This window comes from Rutidosis leptorrhynchoides, chromosome 5 (genome assembly GCF_046630445.1).
Source record: "Rutidosis leptorrhynchoides isolate AG116_Rl617_1_P2 chromosome 5, CSIRO_AGI_Rlap_v1, whole genome shotgun sequence".
Classification (NCBI taxonomy): Eukaryota; Viridiplantae; Streptophyta; class Magnoliopsida; order Asterales; family Asteraceae; genus Rutidosis; species Rutidosis leptorrhynchoides.
Genome location: NC_092337.1, coordinates 49,247,368 through 49,260,552, shown reverse-complemented (window position 1 = coordinate 49,260,552; position 13,185 = coordinate 49,247,368). Strand labels below are relative to the sequence as shown.

At 34.0% G+C, this 13,185-nt stretch overlaps 1 long non-coding RNA gene across 4 annotated transcripts; it reads right to left on the bottom strand.

The window, feature by feature from the left end:
- Nucleotides 1-6,940: 6,940 nt before the first annotated feature.
- Nucleotides 6,941-11,579, bottom strand: LOC139846922 (uncharacterized). 4 transcript variants are annotated; one of them, XR_011759229.1, is made up of 10 exons: nt 11,384-11,579; nt 10,859-11,036; nt 10,354-10,477; nt 9,700-10,260; nt 9,214-9,281; nt 8,887-9,009; nt 8,480-8,688; nt 8,000-8,397; nt 7,411-7,890; nt 6,941-7,046 (listed from the first exon to the last, which is right to left on the bottom strand). It is a non-coding gene; the product is annotated as an uncharacterized lncRNA (long non-coding RNA). The 4 variants fall into 4 exon arrangements; XR_011759230.1 differs by having other exon boundaries at nt 8,480-8,670; XR_011759231.1 differs by having other exon boundaries at nt 8,480-9,009; nt 10,859-10,925; nt 10,987-11,036.
- Between the last annotated feature and the right edge of the window lie 1,606 nt (nt 11,580-13,185).

Below are 13,185 nucleotides of genomic sequence, written 5' to 3'. Positions count from 1 at the left end.
TGTTAACTATATATATATCCATATATATGTCATCATATAGTTTTTACAAGTTTTAACGTTCGTAAATCACCGGTCAACTTGGGTGGTCAATTGTCTATATGAAACCTATTTCAATTAATCAAGTCTTAACAAGTTTGATTGCTTAACATGTTGGAAACACTTAATCATGTAAATAACAATTTCATTTAATATATATATATATAAACATGGAAAAGTTCGGGTCACTACAGTCTATAACACCAAGATAGCAAGTCTAACAGCGGAAGCAACATCATCTAAGCACCTGAGAAATACACGCTTAAAAGTCAACACGAATGTTGGTGTGCTATAGTTTGTAACCAGTAAAGTAATGTAGACCACGAGTTATCGTATTCAAAACAGTATAAAAAGTATATGATTGTCCGTGGGCACCCGGTAACTAACTTAACGTAACAGTAATACCCCCTAAAAGTACACTTGGAGAGTGCGTATGTCCTCGAAGTATCAAACACCCGTTAAATGCTAGCGCGACTAGCCCGAGTGGGGATGTAAAACCCTATGGATCCATATCTAATATTCGCGTTCACCGGTTCAAAACCAATGATTAAACATTACCGTGCTAAGGGGAATGTTTATGCCGTTATATAACCCACACATATATAAAGTTTAAGTACTCGTGTAAAGTAAGTAAAACATAAAAAGCGCATGTATTCTCAGTCCCAAAAATAGTATGAGTACAAAAGGAAGCTATAACTCACAGTGATAAAAGCGGTAAAGTCGATAATGAAAGTATGCAAGTAGTAAGTCGGTCCGAAAGGTCGTCAACCTAATTCAAAGGTCACTAGGTCAGTATGTTGTCCCAAAAGGTTAAAAGTGAATAAATTAAGTTTAAGTGTCATCATCATCATCATTCATCATCATAAAAGCTAAGTAAGTTTGACAAGAATAGAGATCAAAACAATAGGCTGACTTCGGTCAGCTGCTACGACCTCTATACAAAACGAAAAGACGCGTAGTCAGTGGCTATGGCTCCGTATATGAGTCCTCTAACCGCTGACCAATTTTCAGAACCTAACTTGTCTTTCTTTTGACCGTGGAGACGGATTAAGTGCGAGTAGGTCAGAAATTTAGCACAACGTTACAAGGCGTAGTGACTTTCGGAGGGCTATAAATCCTAAACCGTATATCGGATTAAGACGAGGCCTAAACGAAAAGTCATCTCTTCGAAACGAACTAACTGAAAATAAATTTTCCAGAAGTCCAGGAATCTGATCACATCCCGAAAAACAGTAAGCAAGTGCTCCGGTGGGGTTCTTGGTGCTTGATGCTCATCACGGTTCTCATCCTTGATGCTTGTAAGCTTCAAGTGTACAACTCATTGATGGGTTAGCATCACCTTGACCAAGATTCAACCATTAACACACAATATGTTAAGACCAAGTAAGAACACAACTCATTTAAGAGTCTTAGATGGATGATGAATCAAGGTTACATCATATCCTTAGTCTTAACACAAATACAAGTCCTATTTACAACTAAAGCTACAAACTTTACTTTAATCAAACAAATATGAACACAATCTTAATCAAATGAAGTGATGCAACCCTAAGCTAGAGAGCTTGGATCCTTTTCACACAAGTTATAAGATTACAAAGCTAGAAAGCTTGAATCTTTGGTGTTCTTGAAGACCTTGAAGCATAAAGCTTAGATCTTCAAGTTATATGAAGACCAAAAACACAAGTTTTGATCTTTATAACATAATAATGAGATTATAAGTTAGAAAACTTAGATCCAACAAAAGAAATGAAGATTCAAAGCTAGAAAGCTTGAATCTTGGTTGTTCTTGAAGATCTTGAAGCATAAAGCTTGGATCTTTAAGTTACACGAAGATTACAAACACAAGTTTGAATCTTTATAACAAAATAACAAGATTAAAGCTAAAAGATTTAAATCTACAAAATAGGTGAAGCTTCAAAGCTTGAATCTTCCATGTTCTTGAAGGATTCAAATCCATATTTGAATCTACAAGATGTAATCAATATCAAAAGCTAAAAAGCTAGACCCTTTGATGATGATGATGATTTAGTGAGAGTGAGAGGAAGAAGAAGAAGAAGAAAAATCAATTACTTACACTTTTTAGAGAGAGAAGAACTAGAGAGAGAATTAGAGAGTAAATGTGTGTAAATTACAAATAAAAGCAAGTGTAAAATGGATGGAATAAGGCTTGTATTTATAGGTGGTGAGGGTGTGGGTGGGGTGGTTAAGCCGTAGGTTTAGTGGGGGGACAAGGGGGACAACTTTTTACTTTTTGGTTAATGGTTGTCTAAAGTTGGTGCTTATGTTAGGATCTCATTCAACATTAAGGATAATACTTGACAAAAATGCTAGTATGTTCCCTCTAATAAATGGGCATTTGTCTTTCATTAATATGAGTCACTAACTTATTTAAATTGGGCTAATTAAATAGTCCACTAGCTAGTGTAGGGTGGGCTAAGGTCCAACAAGGTAGAAAGTCCAACAAGACTAACTAGTGTGCTCTAGTAAATTACTAAGCGTTATTAAGCTTCCAAAAACCCAAGTAATTGTTATTATAAAATAACAATTAGTATTTCGTAGTCATAATATTCCGATTACGACAAAAGTTAAACGTGTACGCAGTACGCAGTTCGTTAAAAACGTCAAGTAACACTAACGGTAATAAAGGCTTCCGGAGGTTAAGTTAAGTATCCTACGTACTTAGTGATACGTTTTAACATATAAACGAAAGTAATCAACATGTAGTGAGTCCCCAGAGTATAATGTAGCTCAGTACTCACAAATACGCAGTTTCACGAAAACACAAAGCACAAAAGCAAGTCGAAAAAGTCGGGTCGTTACATATATGTATATTTTAAGTGCAAAAGGCAATGCAAAGGCAAATGCAATCAAAGATGCGCGAATTAACAGAAACCGCACAAATCACATTGTTACATTGCGGAGACATGCACAAATAAAAGACTGCGAAGATGTCCCGCATAATTACTACGGTTCAAGTTGGTTTGCGCAAACATTGCGTCCACGAAGATTCTAAATCTATAAATAGGGAGCTTGACTTCTCATTTTAGGTTGTTGATTTTGGAGTTTGCTTTAGACTTTGTCAATTACTCGTGACTTTGCCCGGGAAATCATCACAAAATTGGTTAAGGTAAATTCACCAAGATCGTGACATGGTGATTGATCACTCAATGTTAGTGAAAGACGATCATAAGATCCTATAAACAATCTCAACATGCCATTCCACCCTCATTGCACTCAATCCTTGATTGATCAAATTTAGGATTGATCAAGGAGGACACGCTTTGAAAGGTGATCACGATCCGTTTTTCTTTAAGAGCTTAATGTGTTATTAGATCAGAATGTTCGAGAAGTTGTAACGAATGTAATTGACAAGCTTGGGCGTACGATGAGCTTGTTGTGATTGTTAATTCCTACAGTTTTTATGAACCTATAACTTAATAGTAATAATTGATAAACATGGTGTTATAGTACTGGACTTTTTATAGTATTAGGATAGGATGGCTTACATTTTTGGTAGATAAAAATGTTACTGTAGTTTGGACTTGGTTATGGTCAAATATGGGGACCAATATTATATAGTTATATCATATTAATCCCTATTATACAGTAGTAGATAAAAAAAAAGTGAGTTTTTATATGCTAAGAGTTTGTATTTCGTTGCAACTGTAAACTCATTTAGGATGGATTAAATATTTTTGGTGTGAAAAACTTTAATTTTATGATGATAAGAAATAAATAATCTCGGTAAATGTTACGCGTATCTTTGTCCTTGTAAAATAAAAACGTATCTTTGTCCTTGTAAAATAAAAACAAACACAGTCAGCAGCTAAAAGTAATAAGTAGTAAAAATCAACATCCCTACTTATATACTGTGGAGTAGGCTAGCGGGCTCGAGTTGCTGCTAGTATATCAACCTTGTAGAAATATTAAGTATCGCGTTTCGTGATCTATTACTACGGACTCGTTGATTTGATATTGAGGGGGTGAATGCAGGTACAACACGGATTGGAAGTTGAGTAATTTTTTTACTTTTGCAAAGATGAATGCACATCTTCAAGTCTTGATCGTTTTCTAGCTGGATCCATAATGGTCTAATGAACCCCCGAACCGAGTAGGTCAGCCTGTAATTAGCGTTTGAAACCAGATGAAGCCTTTGAGATATTTTCTTCTTCAGATCTACAAATTTCAATGAGGGTGGGACGTAGAAACGCACATCCATGGCACGTAACCAACCTCTATCATTAGCATTTGTTGCATCGGTCATTTCAAATTGTTGTTGCTTTACATCCTCCTCCATGCAATCTTCTTCTTCTTGTTTTATCATTAATGCTAAAAAGTGGAATCTTTGATTGTCAACATCTACAACCCGTGATTGAAAACCGAGTTGTTTGCCACAAGTAAGCTTGAAACTTGGCAAACAACTCTCTAGTGTTAAAAAGATTGAATCCAAGAAAACAAAAGGGTTGTTGTCATATAATGCGAAGAATAACTCAAATGCATAATCAACATCTCCGGTGTCACTATTCCTCAAGCATATGGCAAGACAGCAACAAGATTTGGTTAATGAGGTGGCAGGAATCAATGCTTTTAGCTCCCCGTTAACAATATTTCTAGAGAAGTAAGTTTTGTAAGTTTCAAGTGCCTTCAGTGCGAGTCCCCCGGACCCGTCTTGTATTTTGACACACGCATTATAATAATCCTTAAAAGCAGGACCACAAAAAACACCCAATTTTATAGCACACTTCTTATTCTCATTTCTAACACAAGGCTGGTGGGTCCAAACTTGGCAAAGAGCGAGCCCATGAGATTCACCAAGCATCCATATTGCCTCTTCAATTTCAACTTTTGGACTCTTCTGTTATTATTAAAAAGTAAATAAATAAAAAAAAAAAACATATTAGCTGCAAAGGAGTTTGCAGAGCCAACAAACAAGAAGCTGCATGTATGTGTAGAATTAACATTACATGCCTCGGTCTTTTTATATCCATGTGCGTTGTTGTTTACGTTTACTTACTAGTTACTACTATTAAAAGTTCAAACCCAACCCGACCCGACCCGACCCGACCAAACCAAATAGCCAAGTCTAACCAGCTGTGATTACCCCTGCTGCTTTCCATTAATTATGTATAATCATATAGTAAGCAGTTGAACACAAATAAATGCACACTATTTTTTTTATACTGTAACCACTAATTGACTTAATTCCAAATCATCAAAAATAACTAAAACTACAGTTTTTGTTCATAGAGATTAAAAGAATGCACTCTGATGGTAAAAAAATAGTTTTTTTTTAGTATGCAACTGGAAAATGAAAAGCGTTTTATAATTACACTAGTAGTATGATAAGCTCTTATTTTGACTGCACAGACACACACACACGATACGTATAATCCAATCCTATCCAATATCTTTAAATTTCCCAACGCTAGTATTAATGTATTAAACCTCCGTCCTAATTCAACCTTCTAATCCAAATAACAACACATAGGAAACGGATATGGAGATTTGAGCGAAGAAAACACATACCTTTATTGATCTCGGCAATTTATGATCCATGCAATCCGCTTTTTCTTCATGTTTTTCCAATGCAATAAGAGTGTCAACATCTACAACCAGCAGCGACTGATCATAACCAAGTCGTGATCCAGAAGAAAGCTTGAAACTTGGCAAACAACTCTTTAGTGTTAAAAAGAATGAGTCCAACAAGACAGAAGGGTTGTAGTTGACATCATATACTCTGAAGATGAACTCAAACACATAATTAAGATTTCCGGTGTAAATATTCTTCAAGCATATGGCAAGACAGCAATAGCTATATTCGGAGGATGCTGAGGTGGCAGGGAGCAATGCCTGTAGCTCCCCTTTAATAATATTATTAATATATCTGGACAAGTATGGTTGGTAAGTTTCAAGTGCCTTCACAGCGAGTCCCCCTGACCCATCTTCTATATTGAAACAAGCATCATGGTAATCCTTAAAAGCATCAATATAATAACCCCTGAATTTGACAGCACATTCCTTTCTACCATAGCGGGGTAACCAAACTTGACAAAAAGTTAGGCCATTAGATTTTTTAAGGTTTGATACTGCCTCGTTTATTTCAACTCTTGAGCGGTCGATGGCGTCCAAAAACTTTCTCTGTTATTACGACGACAACAACAACAATAAAATTAAAAGGAGAATATATTTGCTACAAAAGATTTGCCTAATCAAAAACTCTCTCTGTTATTCAACTCTTAATATGTATATATATTGTCCCCAGATACATGATTACATGTATTCAATCCTATCCAATTTCTTTTTATTCCCTAACACTTGTTTTGTAATATATAAAACATAATTCAATGTAACAGAGTACGGGAACTGCCTAATCAAAATTAAAAGTCTTAACAATGACCGTAACAATATAACAATAATTTAATATATACGAATTTGATTTCATGGATTTGAGAGAAAAAAAAACACATACCTTTTTTTCCAGCCGTTGATGATCCATCCTATACTATCGTATCGTCGAAGAAAGAAAAAACCCTAACTTCTTTTTTCTTTTTCTATATTCGCCCTTGTACTCTATTTACTTATATACTAGATTTATGAGCCCGTGCGTTGCACGGTGACTCTTCCGCAAACAGTATTGGTTTTTTAAATTATATATGAAATGACGATGTTATATAACGATCTTATATATGCCTTCTAGACATCTATCTTGCAGTGACAAATGGTGCCTCAAAAAACGAATACTTTCACCAACAACACTAAAACTATGCTCAACAAACCTATTTTTCTTTGCATCTTTGAACTTGACGTTATATGTGCAAATTAAAAGAGCGATATAGCTAATATGTAGGTATTATAATCACACAACTAAAGATATCAAATATGCATATCTTAATAAAAGTAAGGATGACAAAAAATGAAGCAGGACTTACAATTAATGAAAATAAAGAAAGACAATGTTGATAAAGAGGCTACTTAATTACAGTGAATACGAATTCGGCAGGAAACGAAACCTGAATTGCAAATGGAAAAAAACAAAAAACAAACATAAACAACATACATATACAAAGTATACAACCGAACATGGCTCAAATTTTGAAATGCCTATACAATTTACAATTTATTTATAGGGGTAATAACGGACAAAAAGTTCAAATTGTAATTAGTTAGTTCACTAAATATAGACCTTAAAAAAATTAATTTATGTGTATTGAAAAGTTTAATGTTTATAATGGCTCATCTTTTTTGTATCAGACTGAAACTTCTAAATTATTGGGATGACTATGACTATGTTTTTCGAGGCTAATGAACTTGGGCTCAAATCACCCATATTGACACCTATAGATTAACAAAGCTATAGAAAGATGGAAAGCAGACCCGGGTATCATAGCCTTGGGGTAACTGTAAGATGAAGCAATGAGCATTTGATGCCTTTGTGGTTTAAATCACTTGTTCGATCGTTGCATCTTCCTTGCCGAAAAGTATGTTCTCTTTTATAGTCATCGCGAATAGAGCAGGCTCTTGACTCACCAACCCCATTTGTGACCTTAACCATTTAAGTTGAAGTTTATCAATCCTAAATCGCATTTAGACAATTAAAGAGCCATTTAGACTAAAGATCAGAGTTCACTTGATAGTTGATGTTGAAGCTTGTGACCTCGGTTGGGAGAGTGTTAAAAGGTGCGACTGGCCCACTCTCAAAGGATGAAGGCCCATTAAAATATGGAACATACAGCTGAGGCCCAACAGAAACCGGTAAAAATTAGGTAATCAAGCGATAGTGATCCTCATTGTTCAGAATAGGCTGATCAGCTGCAGTTAAAATCGCAGAAGCCTGCGCAGCAGAGCGTATTGTTACTGCGGGTAAAATTGAAAGAGGTAAGCAATAAGGACAATAAATGATAACACAAATACAATAGAATTACCTAAACCGCACAACAAACAGATCAAAAAATAATAGAAGTACCTTCGTTGGAAGTCAAAAATTCATGATGCGTAGACGATGAAGGAATCGAGACTACATGACTTGTAGACGTTCCCACAGCATCTGACGACCACCAAACCACATAGATATTCCTTGAACAATGCCTATACGATTACGATGTCGTGACATGTTTTTATAGAGATACTTGTCGAAATGACGCAGAAGATGCAGTCACGGGGTCATTGGCTTCACTTGCATTCTGAATGCAAACCTCATCGGATTGTTTCACATTCCTTTCAGTTTTCCTATCTCTAGCAGACGAACGCAAAGCGAAAGCGATATACCATCGGCCACTGGTGAGCCTGCAGGTTGCAAATACTGTAGCGCAGCTGATCGCAGAGAGGACAACTGCTATGTTGCAATGTAATCAGCAGACATAACTACAAAATCAACCGTAAAGTGACACGGATTAATAATAACTAAATATAAAATGTAAAAAAGAAATGTACACAATGTCCTTACCTGCAATAGATGAAGATGAACCCGCTCAGTAGTAATAACCCGCTCAGATTTATAATTATATATGCAATATTGACAATGGTTCGTTTCAAAACCGAACCATCCGGTATACAATATGACATAGCTTTATGCATTAATCATTATAAGAAATTTGAAACTTACAGATAAACTGATGAGATGATATCAACGATTGCCTTCATGTCGACATATTTCTTGTTAATCGAATTGTATGTCACCAACACAAGTTGTGCAAAAAAAAAAAATCACAAATATATATAAAAAAAGAGATGAGACTGAAAATCAATTATAGAACTTCATATCAGTTTTAATAACGTAAAATCGAATTAGAAAATCAATCATAGACCTTCAGTGACGAAAAGTTACGAAACGCATATGTAAAAAATTAGTACCTGAATAATGCCATTTAACCTCCAGACTCCCCATGTATGCACAAAAATATGAGAATCATCGGGAAAAATTGTTTTGACCTCTTTTCTGATTTCGTCATCCCCGACATCATGGTCAGTTGATAACTGTTACGCCACGACAGTTGATAAATGAGTTACTTGCATATTCAAGCTACAAAAAGGATATAAAAGTTTGACACGGTACATAACCGACCCATTTGTTCTTAAACATAAAATTCCTCATGTTGACCCAAACCCAATTTACCACACACGCTTGTAATGTTGAACAGCTAATAGAATAACAATATGAAAATTAAATTATGAAATTACCTTAAAATCACCATCAAGCCATATGAACTAACAGCGTACATCGTTACCCATCAAGCCATATGAACTAACTGAATTACGGAAATAAACAAAATACAATTTGAGAAAGAGAGAGACATTGTTACCATATTATAAAATTTGCAAGAAACGCTCCAACACAAGATAGCTTACCATTCACCATACAATTAACATAAATCATGTAATTAACAATTTAAACTACTTGATTTAGAAAGACAATGTCAGTTGTCACACTCTTTTATATTTTAAAACATATAAATTGTCGATCCTCTGGATGCTTTATGGTGTATTTGATTTAAATCCACAAATTCACATATTACAAGATTCATTCGTCAAAAAAACTTGTTAGAACTTTCAAATGAGTAAATTATGTTACTTAGCACATACACTTTGATAAACTGTGTCTAAAAGTCAACTAGGGTCATGATCTATTTCTAATGGGCCAAATGGGTTTAGCCATTAAACTTATACCTGGATAGTAAACAACTGAATGGTACCTTAAGATTGTATTCTTTCTCTGTTTTTTCAAACTGCAAGCATCTGAAAGAAACAAAAAGATTGTATTATTTCTCTGCTTTTTCAAACTCCAGGCATCTGAAAGAAACAAAAAGACTGTTTAATATATATACTCTAAATATGATTAAACCATAATATATATAGTCCAACTCACTAAAAAGACTGTTTAAATTGCAAAAGGACAGATGCAAGATAAAATCAAGTTCACTAAGCAGGTCAAAAAAACACATGAAATGCAAAAAGAACACTCACTTCTCCTGAAGATTCTTTTGTTTTAGCATTAAGTATATCTTCTTCTGATCATGCGCATCATCAAATATCAAACTTAATTGTGGATTATAGGTTTCAAATTAAAATCAAATATTATGGATTATAGGTTAAAACTTAATTGTATTAACTGTTTACCACTATTTAACCCACCCGTCTTGCCACCACCATTTTAACTTGCAGTAAAAAGTACTACACAAATTCACTGACCATCTCATCATCATCTGGTGGCACATTTCTCATTAGCACCTACAGAACATAACCACAAGGTCATCATCATTAAGCACATGCTGAGCAGAATTGACCACGATATGAATGGAGTCATCAACATCGGGTTCAGACCTTTCGTGTTGACATCGACTTTCACGATTAACTTCTGGGGCACTATGTTACAGTTTGTCATCTATCAATTTTATGTAAACAATAACAATGTTGATACACCAAACTCGTGAAATCTGTTTTGTGTCTGTATGCAAGAAAAACAGATTAACAAAAACTTTGTAAAAAACATAATTGAATATAGACCAGTCATGAATTAAAACAACTATAAGCTTCATATTACTCAGTTTTGGGGTAGCAAAAACCCGATTTTTTAAACCTTGACAAAAGAGGATAAATAACATGTAGTAATTGAAGTCATAGTCTCTTCCATAATATCATAAACAAAGTAAAATGAATGGTAGTGTGAGAAAGTTTGAGATAACAAAGAAACATATACCAAAACGCTAAAATGGTATTATTTATTATGATGAAAATAATAATGTCAACGATCCAAAACCATCTATTTCAAGCTATTGATAATTGAATCAATCAATAAGAAAGAGTTGATGAATATGAGTATTTTTACCTTATATGTAGCAGCATTTAAACGTTTCAACCCAATCAAACACGAATCCATCTATTTGTTTCATAACCTACAAAAACTCATATATAAACATTAAATAAAATCTATAAAACTCATAAACATTAACAAACCTATAGTGAAACATCAAACATCTTCTGTGCATCTCTTAAATGACAACATTCTACATAAAAACAACAAAACTGGTCACAACATTATTCGCAAGATTAACCTTTCAAATTCGAAAAATTAAGCATAAATAATAATAATATTGGATTGTTCTATATAAGCAGATTCACTGCATCTTCTTGTTTTTTTGTTTAACCATCAATTTTTATTTTTTTTAAATTGACTTTCAAATACGTGATTTTTTTTACCCAGGTGTATAAAACCATATTGTAGAAATCGATGATACTTCAAAATTCGTTTATGGATATAATCGAAAATAACAAACCTGTATAAAATTGTTTATATCGTCGATCAACCGTAATAATTCATTCAATGTTTCTAAATTTTGGAAACGATACATACCTACAATTATGTATGCGGTGATACACGATTTTTCGATCTGAATCTAAAATCCAAGAACCCTAATTTAATTGCGTACATGAACAATCTGCATCTCACAAATAAACCCATAATTTAATTTCAAGCGATGGATGAATCTTCAGATGAATCGCATCTGATTACTGATTACGGTTTTAGAGAGAGATAGAGGGGGGACGGTTTCAATGTTTCTGTGATTAATTAGGACACGCGTCAGTTGTTTATACTTACTGATACTGATTTTTTTAATTCAAAATTATAAGAAAAAAGATAAACGCTGAGGGGATCTGTATGCTCGCCACGTGGATTTAGCTTACCGGATTAGTAATATAGAGGATATAGATATAGAGGATAGAGGATATAAATAAATATAAAATTTATTTATTAATTTATTTAAAATTTATTACTCCAAACGGTTTAATAAATATGAGTGAAAAGCTAAAGTATTTTGATTGGGTTACTTGAAATTTAAGTATCAGCCCAATAGAGCCCAATACTTAAAACAGTCTGTAATGTGAGCTCGGTGGTGTGAGCTGCCCATATATCTACTAACAAAATTTGGGCCGGAAAAAAAAAAAAAAAAAAAAAAAAAAAGACAAAAGCCGATTACTGTTCATCAGCTCGGCTCGGCTCACCTCATTGACTATTCATATCGGCTCAGTGGCTCGGCTCGGCTCACTGTTCATCATTTTAGCCTGTTATAATTATAATTATTATTATTATAATATAATATAATATAACCAGACGGATGCTAATGTTTGTTTAAATATAGTCATTTTATCTTGTAATTTACCATTGATAATAATTAAAATGATTTTTCTAAACACGCCCTTTAATTTATTGGATTCTTTCTAATGATATGCTTAATTTACTTAGAAATTTAAAAAAGTCAACTCACTTGCTGCAAATAACTTTCCACATCCGTCATATTGTACTACATGTTATGTGTACTTTTAATTCTTAATGACAACCCTAAAGGCTTCTATTAGAAAGATCTTGATTTAAAAACTAATACGTGTTTGAAAATTTGAGCATAATAACATTGTTATGTAACTTTGCATGACTGAACGTATTATTTTTAATAATAAAATTTGATAAAAGAAAGCTCATCTGACACTGAATTTGATACAAGAAAACTCATCCCAACATTGCAAAACACGATCTAGTTGTAGCTTTAGCAAATGAACAGAGCAAAGTCTTAAAAAAAGAATGATTGATTTCTCCACGGAATAATGACTAAAAATAAAGAAATTATTTAATTTAATTGTTTGATAATTTAATGACCATGATCTCTTTTATCTCACAAGATTACTCGCTATACATGTTGGATAGAAAATTAATAAAACAAAGCAATAAATTAATAACTCAACTAACAAAATGTTACATGAAAGTTAAAATCAGAGTAATCCCGCAAAATTCTACAATTTGTTTAACTTGATTGTTTCCTAGACATCTGTTGTCACTTGGTTGTCCTATTGCTCATGCCAATTTGTCTTCGATTATAACTTGATGTAGAAAAGGAATCAGTCGACTATTACCGATCCAAAAAATAATTCTTCCGGCCTGCTCAAGCCAAAATGTAGTATTACAAGGTGTACTACAAATGTAGTACATGTAGAATGGCTGACGTGGCACATGCTCAAGTTAAAGGGCTTACGTATAATACAACCTTGATATTAAGTGTTTTTGTCCGGCATGGAGCCTTTCCTGTTCACTTCTAGCCCGCTCCCTTCCGGCCTGCTCAAGCCCTTGACGGCCTGATTCTAGACGGACAATCCTATCATGTT